Genomic DNA, 15,514 nt, shown 5'->3' on the forward strand with positions numbered 1-15,514 from the left:
TATATATATATATATAATCTCTTTTGTGTATACATTTGCTGGTTCGGCTGTACTGTTAACTTGGGGCTATATATATCCCTCAGTGATCACGGTGATCCCTTATTTATCTCTTGGAGGACAACAACATGTCGTCCGCAAAGAGCAAGGGTACCAAGGCACAGGCTTATTTTGCAACCTGTACCTCATGTGCGGCTATGCTACCTGCAGGTTCCACCTACCCTCATTGTCTGCAATGCTCGGCCCCTGTGACACTCACTCAGCCGGAGCCTCAGGCACTGGTGGGACCCCCGGCTCAGGTAGAGACACCGGTTCCCACTGTCCAGGTGACAGGGACAGAGTTTGCAGTTTTGGCTGACAAACTGTCTGAGTCGCTTTCACAGTCCATGGCTCAGTCTATGGACAAATGGTCTGCTAAGATACTAGAAGCCTTGCAGTCCAGACCAACAACACAGATGCAGGGCACTGTGCGTTCTTCGTCCCCAGGTCCCCCTCAGTTGGCGCAGCAATCTGCTCCTGAGGTGACACATAGGTCCCACGGTGAGGACTCCGACTCGGACCGCAGTCCCAGACCGGTGAAGCGGGCTCGCTGGGGACCTTCCTCCACTTCATCACGCTGCTCAGGGTCTCAGCATGAGGACTCTCTAGAGGATGAAGAGGAAGGCGCAGCTCAGGGCTCAGACCCTGACGGTGCTCTCAATCTAGATACACCTGAAGGGGACGCCATAGTAAATGACCTTATAGCGTCCATCAACCAGGTGCTAGAAATTTCTCCTCCAACTCCAACTGTAGAGGAGGAGGCTTCACAGCAGGAGAAACACCAGTTTCGGTTTCCCAAACGTACACGGAGTGCCTTTTTCGATCACTCTAATTTCAGGGATGCTGTCCAGAAGCACAGAGCATACCCGGACAAGCGTTTTACTAAGCGCCTTAATGACACACGTTATCCCTTCCCTCCGGAAGTAGTGAAGGGTTGGGCTCAGTGTCCAAAAGTGGATCCTCCAGTCTCTAGGCTGGCGGCCAGATCTGTGGTTTCAGTGGCAGATGGCTCATCGCTCAAGGATGCCACTGACAGGCAGATAGAGCTCATGATGAAATCCATCTATGAAGCCATAGGAGCATCTTTTGCTCCGGCATTCGCGGCAGTGTGGGCGCTCCAAGCTATCTCAGCTCGTCTGTCTGAGATTACTGCGGTCACACGCACCGCTACTCCGCAGGTTGTGTCTCTGACTTCTCAGGCGTCGGCTTTTTCGTCCTACGCCATGAACGCCGTCCTGGACTCGGTGAGCCGTTCAGCGGTAGAATCCGCCAATTCGGTGGCAGTCCGCAGAGCCATGTGGCTACGTGAATGGAAGGCAGACTCTGCCTCCAAGAAATTCTTAACCGGTTTGCCATTTTCTGGCGACCGTTTGTTTGGCGAACAATTGGACGAAATTATTAAACAATCCAAGGGAAAGGACTCGTCCTTACCCCAGTCTAAACAAAACAAACCTCAACAGCGAAAGTTTCAATCGAGGTTTCAGTCCTTTCGGCCCTCGGCCAAGTCACATTCCTCCACGTCAAACAGGTCGGAGAAGGGCCAGAGGAACCCTTCTGCATGGCGGTCTAAGTCACGGCCTAAAAAGACCGCCGGAGGCACCGCCACCAAGGCGGCCTCTTCATGACTCTCGGCCTCCCCAAACCGCATCCTCGGTCGGTGGCAGGCTCTCCCGCTTTTGCGACGCCTGGTGGCCACATGTCCAAGACCGATGGGTGAGAGACATTCTGTCTCACGGTTACAGGATAGAGTTCAGCTCTCGTCCTCCAACTCGTTTCTTCACAACATCTCCGCCCCCAGAGCGAGCCGCTGCACTTTTTCAGGCGGTGAATGCTCTGAAGGCAGAAGGAGTGGTGATTCCCGTTCCCCCTCAGGAACATGGTCACGGCTTCTACTCCAACTTGTTCGTGGTGTCAAAAAAGGACGGATCTTTCCGTCCCGTTCTAGACCTCAAACTGCTCAACAAGCATGTCAGCACCAGAAGGTTTCGGATGGAATCTCTCCGCTCGGTCATCGCCTCAATGTCACAAGGAGACTTCCTAGCATCAATAGACATCAAGGATGCTTCTCTCCATGTGCTGATCGCACCCGAACATCAACGCTTCTTGCGTTTCGCCATTGGGGACGAACACCTTCAGTTCGTGGCACTGCCTTTCGGCTTGGCGACAGCCCCACGGGTCTTCACCAAGATCATGGCAACAGTGGTGGCGGTCCTACACTCTCAGGGCCACTCGGTGATCCCTTATTTAGAGGATCTCCTAGTCAAGGCACCCTCCTGGGTGGCTTGCCAGCACAGCCTGACCATTGCCCTGGAGACTCTCCAGAGGTTCGGGTGGATCATCAATTTCCCAAAGTCAAAATTGACACCGACCCAATCCCTGACTTACCTCGGGATGGAGTTTCATACTCTGTCAGCGATAGTGAAGCTTCCGCTGGACAAACAGCGTTCACTACAGACAGGGGTCCAATCTCTTCTTCGGGGTCAGTCACACTCTTTGAGACGCCTTATGCACTTCCTAGGGAAGATGGTGGCAGCAATGGAAGCAGTTCCCTTTGCGCAGTTTCATCTGCGTCCACTTCAATGGGACATTCTCCGCAAATGGGACAAGAGGTCGACGTCCCTCGACAGGAACGTTTCCCTGTCAAGAGCAGCCAAAACCTCCCTTCAGTGGTGGCTTCTTCCCACTTCTTTGTCGAAGGGAAAATCCTTCCTGCCCCCATCCTGGGCTGTGGTCACGACAGACGCGAGCCTGTCAGGGTGGGGAGCGGTCTTCCTCCACCACAGGGCTCAGGGAACCTGGACTCCGACGGAGTCCTCCCTGCAGATCAATGTTCTGGAGATAAGGGCAGTGTATCTAGCCCTACAGGCGTTCCAGCGGTGGCTGGAGGGCAGACAGATCCGAATACAATCAGACAACGCCACGGCGGTCGCATACATCAACCACCAGGGCGGCACACGCAGTCGTCAAGCATTCCAAGAAGTTCGGCGGATTCTGCTGTGGGCGGAAGCCACAGCCTCCACCATCTCCGCAGTTCACATCCCGGGCGTAGAAAACTGGGAAGCAGACTCTCAGTCGCCAGGGCATGGACGCAGGGGAATGGTCTCTTCACCCGGACGTGTTTCAAGAGATCTGTTGCCGCTGGGGAACGCCGGACGTCGATCTAATGGCGTCTCTGCACAACAACAAAGTCCCGGCATTCATGGCACGGTCTCAGGATCACAGGGCGCTGGCGGCAGATGCGTTAGTTCAGGACTGGTCGCAGTTTCGACTACCCTATGTATTTCCCCCTCTGGCACTACTGCCCAGAGTGTTACGCAAGATCAGGTCCGACTGCAGCCGCGCCATCCTCGTCGCTCCAGACTGGCCGAGGAGGTCGTGGTACCCGGATCTGTGGCACCTCACGGTGGGGCAACCGTGGGCACTCCCAGACCGACCAGACTTGCTGTCTCAAGGGCCATTTTTCCATCTGAATTCTGCGGCCCTCAACCTGACTGTGTGGCCATTGAGTCTTGGCTCCTAGCGTCATCAGGGTTATCTCAAGATGTCATTGCCACCATGAGACAGGCCAGGAAATCAACGTCCGCCAAGATCTACCACAGGACTTGGAAGATCTTCTTAGCCTGGTGCTCGGATAGGGGTTTTGCTCCCTGGCCGTTTGCATTGCCCACTTTTCTTTCCTTTCTTCAATCAGGATTGGACAAGGGTTTGTCTCTCGCCTCTCTCAAGGGACAAGTGTCGGCGCTTTCAGTGTTTTTTCAAAAGCGTCTAGCCAGACTCTCGCAGGTCCGCACGTTCCTGCAGGGAGTTTGCCACATAGTCCCACCTTACAAGCGTCCGCTAGAACCCTGGGATCTTAACAAGGTGCTGACGGCTCTCCAGAAGCCACCTTTCGAGCCGATGCGGGAGATCTCTCTATCTCGCCTTTCACAGAAAGTGGCCTTCCTAGTGGCAGTCACTTCACTTAGGAGAGTGTCTGAGCTAGCAGCGCTGTCATGCAAAGTCCCCTTCCTGGTCTTTCACCAGGATAAGGTGGTCCTGCGTCCGGTCCCGGAATTTCTCCCCAAGGTGGTATCCCCTTTTCATCTCAATCAGGATATCTCCTTGCCTTCTTTTTGCCCTCATCCAGTTCACCAATGTGAAAAGGATTTGCACTTGTTAGACCTCGTGAGAGCACTCAGAATCTACATTTCTCGCACGGCGCCCCTGCGCCGTTCGGATGCGCTCTTTGTCCTTGTCGCTGGCCAGCGTAAGGGGTCTCAGGCTTCCAAGTCAACCTTGGCTAGGTGGATCAAGGAACCGATTCTTGAAGCCTACCGTTCATCGGGGCTTCAGATTCCTTCAGGGCTAAAAGCCCATTCTACCAGGGCCGTAGGCGCGTCCTGGGCTTTGCGGCACCAGGCTACGGCTCAGCAGGTGTGTCAGGCGGCTACCTGGTCGAGTCTGCACACCTTCACAAAACACTATCAGGTGCATGCCTATGCTTCGGCAGAGGCTAGCCTAGGTAGGCGAGTCCTTCAGGCGGCAATTGCCCACCTGTAAGAGGGGGCCGGTTTCCGGCTCTTTTTATCGAGGTATTCTGTTACCCACCCAGGGATTGCTTTTGGACATCCCAATTGTCTGGGTCTCCCAATGGAGCGACAAAGAAGAAGGGAATTTTGTTTACTTACCGTAAATTCCTTTTCTTTGTCGCTCCATTGGGAGACCCAGACAATTGGGGTGTATAGCTTCTGCCTCCGGAGGCCACACAAAGTATTACACTTAAAAGTGTAAAGCCCCTCCCCTTCTGCCTATACACCCCCCGTGCATCACGGGCTCCTCAGTTTTTATGCTTTGTGCGAAGGAGGCTGACATCCACGCATAGCTCCACATCTTAGTCAGCAGCAGCTGCTGACTATGTCGGATGGAAGAAAAGAGGGCCCATAACAGGGCCCCCAGCATGCTCCCTTCTCACCCCACTCTTGTCGGCGGTGTTGTTAAGGTTGAGGTACCCATTGCGGGTACAGAGGCTGGAGCCCACATGCTGTTTTCCTTCCCCATCCCTTAAGGGCTCTGGGTGAAGTGGGATCCTAATCGGTCTCCAGGCACATGAGACCGTGCTCCCTCCGCAGCCCCTGGGGAATCTGCTGACAGGAGCCGAGTATTGACAGGGACAAGGCCCTGCTACTGTGAGGTACTCTGTGTCCCCGTGGGGACCGCGCATAGAGCGCTGATGCCACACACACTGCAGCACTGCTGGGTGTGTTAGTGCGCCGGGGACTTCTGCGCCGGCCGCGCTGTGAGGTACTCTGTGTCCCCGTGGGAACCGCGCATGGAGCGCTGGTGGCCATATACACTTCAGCACCGCTGGGTGTGTTTGTGCGCCGGGGACTACCGCGCCGACCGCGCTTATTACTTTAGTCCCCGGCTTTTGCGGCCTAGTATCGCATATTCCCGCCCCCAGGCCTGCCAGTCAGGGGAAGGGCGGGACGCTGCACAGGACGTCAGCGCTGAGGGTTGGAGCATACTTTGTATCCTCCTCCCCACTCATACAGCACACTGGGGCTCCAGATTCCCGCACTTTCTAGGGCACGCCCACGGCCCCCTCCTCTCCACAGAACGCCTGCAGCCATTCCTGTCAGCACTTCTAACGCTGGAGAGGAGAGACAACAGGCTCTGGGAGGCCCATGCAGGGATTCTGGTGATCACACAACCGCTTTGAGCGGTCGGTAAGCAGCACCTGAGGTGCTGGCCCCACTGAGTGCAGAAGTGTACATATATATATATATGCTTATATGCTATACATTTACACTGTACTGTCGCACTGTTGATTTTTGGCTATATACCCTCCTGGATTGTACTCAGAGGAGACAACAGCATGTCGTCTGCAAATAGCAAGGGTGCCAAAGCACAGGCTTACTTTGCAACCTGTACCTCATGTGCGGCTATACTACCGGCAGGTTCCACGGACCCTCATTGTGTGCAATGCTCGGCCCCTGTGGCACTTACTCAGCCGGAGCCTCTGCTACTGGTGGCCCAGGTGGAACCACCTGCTACCACTGTCCAGGTGACAGGGACGGAGTTTGCAGTGTTTGCTGACAAACTGTCTGAGACTATGGATAAATGGTCTGCTAGGATACTAGAAGCCTTACAGTCCAGACCGGTGACTCAGGCCCCGGGCACTGTTCAATCATTGACCCCAGGCCCCCCTCAATTGGAGCTGCAGAGTGCTCCTGGGGTGACCCATGGGTCCCAGGGTGAGGTCTCTGACATGGACCGCAGTCCCAGGCCGCCTAAGCGGGGTCGCTGGGAAATTCCCTCGACTTCATCACACTGTTCAGGGTCTCAGCAGGAAGACTCTCTGGATGATGAAGAGGAGGTAGCAGATCAGGATTCTGATCCTGAGACCGCGCTTAACCTGGATACACCTGATGGTGACGCCATAGTGAATGACCTTATAGCAACCATCAATCAGGTGTTGGATATTTCTCCACCAGCTCCTACAATTGAGGAGTCAGCTTCTCTGCAGGAGATATTCCGTTTCAGGTCTCCCAAGCGTCCATTGAGTATGTTTCTGGATCACTCTGACTTCAGAGAGGCAGTCCAGAAACACCGAGCTTGTCCAGATAAGCGTTTTTCCAAGCGCCTTAAGGATACACGTTATCCCTTCCCCCCTGACGTTGTCAAGGGCTGGGCTCAGTGTCCTAAGGTGGATCCTCCTGTCTCCAGACTGGCGGCTAGATCCATAGTTGCAGTGGAAGATGGGGCTTCACTCAAAGATGCCACTGACAGACAGATGGAGCTCTGGTTGAAATCCATCTATGAAGCTATCGGCGCGTCTTTTGCTCCAGCATTCTCAGCCGTATGGGCACTCCAAGCTATCTCAGCTTGTCATGCGCAGATTAATGCAGTCACATGTACATCTGCTCCGCAAGTGGTGTCCTTAACCTCTCAGGCGTCGGCGTTTGCGTCCTACGCCATTAATGCGGTCCTGGACTCTACGAGCCGTACAGCGGTAGCATCCGCCAATTCGGTGGCAGTCCGCAGGGCCATGTGGTTACGTGAATGGAAGGCAGACTCCGCTTCCAAAAAGTTCTTAACCGGTTTGCCATTTTCTGGCGACCGCCTGTTTGGTGAACGATTGGATGAAATCATTAAACAATCCAAGGGAAAGGACTCTTCCTTACCCCAGTCCAAACCAAACAGACCTCAACCACGGAAGGTACAATCGAGGTTTCGGTCCTTTCGGCCCGCGGGAAGGTCTCAGTTCTCCTCGTCCAAAAGGCCTCAAAAAGATCAGAGGAACTCCGATGCATGGCGGTCTAAGTCACGTCCTAAAAAGACTGCAGGAGGAACCGCTCCCAAGGCGGCCTCCTCATGACTGTCGGCCTCCTCACACCGCATCCTCGGTCGGTGGCAGGCTTTCCCGCTTTTGCGACGCCTGGCTGCCACAGGTAAAAGACCGATGGGTGAGAGACATTCTATCCCACGGTTACAGGATAGAGCTCAGCTCTCGTCCTCCGACTCGTTTTTTCAGAACATCCCCGCCCCCCGAGAGAGCCGATGCTCTTCTTCAGGCGGTGTGCACTCTGAAGGCGGAAGGGGTGGTGATCCCTGTGCCTCTTCAGCAACAGGGTCACGGTTTTTACTCCAACTTGTTCGTGGTACCGAAAAAGGACGGATCCTTCCGTCCTGTTCTGGACCTAAAACTGCTCAACAAACACGTAAAAACCAGGCGGTTCTGGATGGAATCGCTCCGCTCCGTCATCGCCTCAATGTCCCAAGGAGATTTCCTAGCATCAATCGACATCAAAGATGCTTATCTCCACGTACCAATTGCACCAGAGCATCAGCGCTTCCTGCGTTTCGCCATAGGAGACGAACATCTTCAGTTCGTGGCACTACCTTTCGGCCTGGCGACAGCCCCACGGGTCTTCACCAAGGTCATGGCAGCAGTGGTAGCAGTCCTACACTCTCAGGGACACTCGGTGATCCCTTACTTAGACGATCTGCTTGTCAAGGCACCCACTCAAGTGGCATGCCAACACAGCCTGAACATTGCTCTGGAGACTCTCCAGAGTTTCGGGTGGATCATCAATTTTCCAAAGTCAAATCTGACACCGGCCCAATCTCTGACATATCTTGGCATGGAGTTTCATACTCTGCCAGCGATAGTGAAGCTTCCGCTGGACAAACAGCGTTCACTACAGACAGGGGTGCGATCTCTCCTTCAAGGCCAGTCGCACCCTCTGAGGCGCCTCATGCACTTCCTAGGGAAGATGGTAGCAGCAATGGAGGCAGTTCCTTTTGCGCAGTTTCATCTGCGTCCTCTTCAATGGGACATTCTCCGAAAATGGGACAGGAAGTCGACGTCCCTCGACAGGAAAGTCTCCCTTTCACGGGCAGCCAAGGCTTCCCTTCAGTGGTGGCTTCTCCCCACTTCTCTGTCGGGGGGGAAATCCTTTCTTCCCCCATCATGGGCTGTGGTCACGACGGACGCGAGCCTGTCAGGGTGGGGAGCGGTTTTTCTCCACCACAGGGCTCAGGGAACCTAGACTCCGACAGAGTCCTCCCTTCAGATCAATGTTCTGGAGATAAGAGCAGTGTATCTTGCCCTAAAGGCGTTCCAGCCGTGGCTGGAAGGCCAGCAAATCCGAATTCAGTCGGACAACTCCACAGCGGTGGCATACATCAACCACCAAGGGGGAACACGCAGTCGGCAAGCCTTCCAGGAAGTCCGGCGGATTCTTATGTGGGTGGAAGCCACGGCCTCCACCATATCCGCAGTTCACATCCCGGGCGTAGAAAACTGGGAAGCAGACTTTCTCAGTCGCCAGGGCATGGACGCAGGGGAATGGTCCCTTCACCCGGACGTGTTTCAGGAGATCTGTTGCCGCTGGGGGATGCCGGACGTCGACCTAATGGCGTCACGGCACAACAACAAGGTCCCAACATTCATGGCACGGTCTCAAGATCACAGAGCTCTGGCGGCAGACGCCTTAGTTCAGGATTGGTCGCAGTTTCAGCTCCCTTATGTGTTTCCTCCTCTGGCACTGTTGCCCAGAGTGTTACGCAAGATCAGGTCCGACTGTCGCCGCGCCATCCTCGTCGCTCCAGACTGGCCAAGGAGGTCGTGGTACCCAGATCTGTGGCATCTCACGGTGGGTCAACCGTGGCCACTACCAGACCGACCAGACTTGCTGTCTCAAGGGCCGTTTTTCCATCTGAATTCTGCGGCCTTCAACCTGACTGTGTGGCCATTGAGTCCTGGATCTTAGCGTCTTCAGGGTTATCTCAAGAGGTCATTGCCACTATGAGACAGGCTAGGAAACCAACGTCCGCCAAGATCTACCACAGGACGTGGAGGATATTCCTATCTTGGTGCTCTGATCAGGGTTTTTCTCCCTGGCCATTTGCCTTGCCCACTTTTCTTTCCTTCCTTCAATCAGGATTGGAAAAAGGGTTGTCGCTCGGCTCTCTTAAGGGACAAGTCTCAGCGCTCTCTGTGTTTTTTCAGAAGCGCCTGGCCAGACTTCCACAGGTACGCACGTTCCTGCAGGGGGTTTGTCACATAGTCCCTCCTTACAAGCGGCCGTTAGAACCCTGGGATCTGAACAGGGTACTGATGGCTCTTCAGAAACCACCTTTCGAGCCAATGAAGGATATTTCTCTTTCACGCCTTTCACAGAAAGTGGTTTTCCTAGTAGCAGTCACATCACTTCGGAGAGTGTCTGAGCTAGCAGCGCTGTCATGCAAAGCCCCTTTCCTGGTGTTTCACCAGGACAAGGTGGTTCTGCGTCCGGTTCCGGAATTTCTACCTAAGGTGGTATCCCCCTTTCATCTCAATCAGGATATCTCCTTACCCTCTTTTTGTCCTCATCCAGTTCACCAGTGTGAAAAGGATCTGCACTTGTTAGATCTGGTGAGAGCACTCAGACTCTACATTTCTCGTACGGCGCCCCTGCGCCATTCGGATGCACTCTTTGTCCTTGTCGCTGGCCAGCGTAAAGGGTCACAGGCTTCGAAATCAACCCTGGCTCGGTGGATCAAGGAACCAATTCTCGAAGCTTATCGATCTTCTGGGCTTCCGGTTCCCTCTGGGCTGAAAGCCCATTCTACCAGAGCCGTGGGTGCGTCCTGGGCTTTGCGGCACCAGGCTACGGCTCAGCAGGTGTGTCAGGCGGCTACCTGGTCGAGCCTGCACACTTTCACGAAACACTATCAGGGGCATACCTATGCTTCGGCGGATGCCAGCCTAGGTAGGCAAGTCCTTCAGGCGGCGGTTGCCCACCTGTAGGAAAAGGCCGTGGTACGGCTCTATTACGAGGTATTATTTACCCACCCAGGGACTGCTTTTGGACGTCCCAATTGTCTGGGTCTCCCAATGGAGCGACAAAGAAGAAGGGAATTTTGTTTACTTACCGTAAATTCCTTTTCTTCTAGCTCCAATTGGGAGACCCAGCACCCACCCCTGTTCCCTTCGGGCTGTTGTTCTTTGTGTACACATGTTGTTCATGTTGAATGGTTTCAGTTCTCCGAAATTCCTTCGGATTGAATTTACTTTAAACCAATTTATAACTTTTACTCCTTCTTGCTTTTGCACCAAAACTGAGGAGCCCGTGATGCACGGGGGGTGTATAGGCAGAAGAGGAGGGGCTTTACACTTTTAAGTGTAATACTTTGTGTGGCCTCCGGAGGCAGAAGCTATACACCCCAATTGTCTGGGTCTCCCATTGGAGCTAGAAGAAAAGGAATTTACGGTAAGTAAACAAAATTCCCTTCTTCTTCTAGCTCCTATTGGGAGACCCAGCACCCGCCCCTGTTCCCTTCGGGCTGTTGTTCTTTTGTGTACACATGTTGTTCATGTTCAATTGTTCTTTTGGTTAATGGTTCAGTTCTCCGAACATCCTTCGGATTGAATTTACCTTAGACCAATTTATAAGTTTCCTCCTTCCTGCTTTGGCACCAAAACTGAGGGGCCCGTGATGCACGGGAGGGTGTATAGCAGAGGGGAGGGGTTACACTTTTTAAAGTGTAATTGCTTTGTGTGGCCTCCAGAGGCAGAAGCTATACACCCAATTGTCTGGGTCTCCCAATAGGAGCTAGAAGAAAAGGAATTTACGGTAAGTAAACAAAATTCCCTTCTTTGGTGTGTGTGTGGGCGCATACTGTATATAGGAAGCCATGTGGGGGAAAACACTTTATAAAGGGGGCCTGTGAGGACTATCCTACCATGTGGGAGAGGAGCTGTTGCTCAAGGTACAATGGCTGAATAACATTACCATATGATTTATATGCAGTATTTGGTTTTGACTAGCTACTACCAGTAAGAATACAGATTACAATAAGCCCGTCCTATCATAAAATGAAATGGCAGTTTCTGCTAGTCAAGAGTTGTCAGAATGGTTACCAAATGATGGTCCTAATGTCACCATTCACCTGTGTCCTGGTTCTCTCAGAGCGCAGCGTCAGCCGGTGGTGGCTGCTGCTCAAAGTCTATGGAGCATCATTCTGAGGCCCCATAGCGTTTGATCTAGGTAATCGAGTAACGTCGTGGGAACCAGTGGGCTACGTCGGACCTGGCAGAAACATTAATCTATTTAACCACAGTACGTCCTGATCCTTAATTTGTGAACTCGATGGAGAAGAGTGGGGGGGCTGGATTTAGTTCACAACAGGAGCGCTCTGGTTTCCCACATCACCCCACTATATCTAGAGTGGGTATCCCCAAAACTGTAAACTTTACAAGGTATCAATGTCTTTCTCTTTCCACAGTTAACTTGATTTCTTCGGCGCTCCATTGGGAGACCCAGACGATTGGGTGTATAGCACTGCCTCCGGAGGCCACACAAAGCAATTACACTAAAAAGTGTAAGGCCCCTCCCCTTCTGGCTATACACCCCCAGTGGGATCACTGGCTCACCAGTTTTCTGCTTTGTGCGAAGGAGGTCAGACATCCACGCATAGCTTCACTGTTTAGTCAGCAGCAGCTGCTGACTATGTCGGATGGAAGAAAAGAGGGCCCATACTAGGGCCCCCAGCATGCTCCCTTCTCACCCCACTTTATGTCGGCGGTGTTTGTAAGGTTGAGGTACCCATTGCGGGTACGGAGGCTGGAGCCCACATGCTGTTTTCCTTCCCCATCCCCCTGAGGGGCTCTGAGGAAGTGGGATCTTACCGGCCCCCAAGCCCTGAGGCCGGGCTCCATCCACAGACCCATGGAACCTGCTGGATACGGAGCTGGGTACCGTTCAGGGACAAGGCCCTGCGACATTAAGGTACTCTGTGTCCCCGTATGTACAGGCCGCGCACACTCCAGACTTGCTGGGTGTGCTAGTGCGCCGGGGACAGTAGCGCTGAGCGCTGGGGTTACAGTCACTACAGTTTTTCTGAGTGACTTTATGTGTTGGGGACTGCCGCGCCGGCCGCCCCTAGAGCGGCGGCGCGGCTGTGACTTGTAGTGCGCCGGGGACTTAGCGACGACCGTGCTTTTACGACGGCGTCGCTTATAAATTTAGTCCCCGGCTTCTGCGGCCTAGCTCCGCTTCGTTCCCGCCCCCGCCCTGTCAATCAGGGCAAGGGAGAGACGCTGTTCGATTCATCAGCGCCGAGGGCTGGAGCCTTATTTACATGCTCCAGCCCTCTCACTGAGCACAGTGGGACGCAGGTTTCCCGCTCTTTGTCTGCACACGCCCAGGGCCCGCCCCTCTCCACAGGACGCCGGCAGCCATTCCTACAGGCAGTCTGGCTGGAGAACGGACACAGGCTCTGGGAGACCCAGACAAGGGATTTCTGGCGACCACACACCCGCGTTAAGCGGGCGGTAAGCAGCACTTAAGTGCTGGCCCCACTAGTGCCACAGTGTGATATTTGTGTACTTTTTTCTCTGTACCATATATATATATATTTTGCACTGTAAGGTCGCTTCTTGGCTGTATACCCCAATTGCTCTGAGGAGACGACAACATGTCATCTGCAAAACGCAAGGGTGCCAAGACACAGGCTGTGAGCGCTGCTTGTGCCGCTTGTGGGGCTGATCTACCGGCAGGTTCCAATGACCCCCATTGTGTGCAATGTTCGGTCCCTGTGCCACTTCGTCAGCCGGAGTCTATGGTGGTAGTAGCCCAGGCAGAGTCGCCGGTGAACCCTGTCCCGGTGACGGGGACAGAGTTTGCAGTTTTTGCTGACAGGATGTCTGTCACTATGACAAAAATCCTAGAGACCTTGCAGGCCAGGCCAGTTACTCAGTCCATGGACACTGCTGCGGCAATGTTCCCCGGTCCCCCTCAGTTGGAGTTAATCCGTGCTTCAAGGGGGTCCCAGGCATCTCAGCCTGACGGCTCTGATTCAGATGACAGTCCCAGGCAGCCTAAGCGTGCTCGCTGGGAGAGACCCTCCACGTTATCACGCGGTTCAGGGTCTCAGCGAGAAGAGTCTCTACATGATGAGACAGAGGAGGGGGATCAGGAGTCTAATCCTGAAACCGCTCTTAATCTGGATACTCCTGATGGTGACGCCATGGTAAATGACCTTATAGGGGCCATCAATAGTCTATTGGAAATTTCTCCCCCTGCCCCTTCTGCAGAGGAGGCAGCTGCACAGCAGGAGAAGTTCCATTTCAGGTATCCTAAGCCAAAACTGAGTACTTTTCTGGACCACGCTGACTTCAGGGAATCAGTCCAGAAACACCATGCCTACCCAGATAAGCGTTTCTCCAAACGTCTTAAGGATACACGTTATCCCTTTCCCCCTGACGTGGTCAAACGCTGGACCCAGTGTCCAAAGGTGGACCCCCCAATCTCCAGGCTTGCAGCTAGATCCATAGTTGCAGTGGAAGATGGGGCTTCTCTTAAAGATGCCAATGACAGACAGATGGACCTTTGGTTAAAGTCTGTCTATGAAGCTATCGGCGCGTCGTTTGCTCCAGCATTCGCGGCCGTGTGGGCACTCCAAGCTATTTCAGCTGGCCTGGCACAGGTGGACTCTATCATATGTCCTGCAGTGCCGCGAGTAGCGTCCCTAACCTCGCAAATGTCTGCGTTTGCGACTTACGCTATCAACGCTGTCCTGGACTCTACAAGCCGTACCTCAATTGCGTCTGCCAACTCTGTTGTCTTGCGCAGAGCCTTGTGGTTAAAGGAATGGAAAGCGGATTCTGCTTCCAAAAAATGTTTAACCAGCTTGCCACTATCTGTAGATAGACTGTTTGGTGAACAATTGGCTGAAATCATTAAGCAATCCAAGGGTAAGGACTCCTCCTTACCCCAGCCCAGATCAAGCAAACCTCAACAGAGGAAGTGGCAGTCGAGGTTTCGGTCCTTTCGAGGCTCCAGCAAGACCCAATTCTCCTCGTCCAAAGGGACTCAGAAGGAGCAAAGGAGCTCAGATTCCTGGCGGGCTCATTCACGCCCCAAGAAAGCAACCGGAGGAACCGCTTCCAAGGTGGCTGCCTCATGACTTTCGGCCTCATCCCTCCGCATCCTCGGTCGGTGGCAGGCTCTCCCGCTTTTGCGACATTTGGCTGCCACAGGTCAAAGACCGGTGGGTAGCAGACATTTTGTCTCACGGGTACAGGATAGAATTCAGTTCTCGTCCTCCGCCTCGGTTCTTCAGAACCTCCCCACATCCCGACCGAGCAGATGCCCTTCTGCAGGCGGTGTGCTCACTAAAAGCAGAAGGAGTGGTGATCCCTGTTCCTCTGCAGGAACAAGGGCAAGGTTTTTACTCCAATCTCTTCGTGGTTCCAAAAAAGGACGGCTCGTTCCGTCCTGTTCTGGACCTAAAGCTGCTCAACAAGCATGTGAACGCCAGGCGGTTCCGGATGGAATCCCTCCGCTCCGTCATTGCCTCAATGTCTCAAGGAGATTTCCTTGCATCAATAGACATCAAAGATGCTTATCTCCACGTGCCGATTGCTACGGAGCACCAACGTTTTCTACGTTTCGTGATAGGAGACGACCATCTCCAGTTCGTAGCTCTGCCATTTGGTCTGGCAACAGCCCCACGGGTTTTCACCAAGGTCATGGCGGCAGTGGTAGCAGTCTTGCATTCTCAGGGACACTCGGTGATCCCTTACTTGGACGATCTACTTGTCAAAGCACCCTCTCAAGAGGCATGCCAACACAGCCTGAATGTTGCGCTGGAGACTCTCCAGACTTTCGGGTGGATCATCAACTTTTCAAAGTCAAACCTGGCACCGACTCAATCACTAACGTATCTTGGCATGGAGTTTCATACTCTCTCAGCGATAGTGAAGCTTCCGCTGGACAAGCAGCGGTCTCTACAGACAGGGGTGCAGTCTCTCCTTCAGGGTCAGTCGCACCCCTTACGGCGCCTCATGCACTTCCTAGGGAAGATGGTGGCAGCAATGGAGGCAGTCCCGTTCGCGCAGTTTCATCTGCGTCCACTTCAATGGGACATTCTCCGCCAATGGGACGGGAAGACAACTTCCCTAGACAGGAAAGTCTCCCTTTCTCAGACGGCCAAGGATTCTCTGCTATGG

The sequence above is a fragment of the Anomaloglossus baeobatrachus genome, chromosome 4, assembly GCF_048569485.1.
Source record: "Anomaloglossus baeobatrachus isolate aAnoBae1 chromosome 4, aAnoBae1.hap1, whole genome shotgun sequence".
Lineage (NCBI taxonomy): Eukaryota > Metazoa > Chordata > Amphibia > Anura > Aromobatidae > Anomaloglossus > Anomaloglossus baeobatrachus.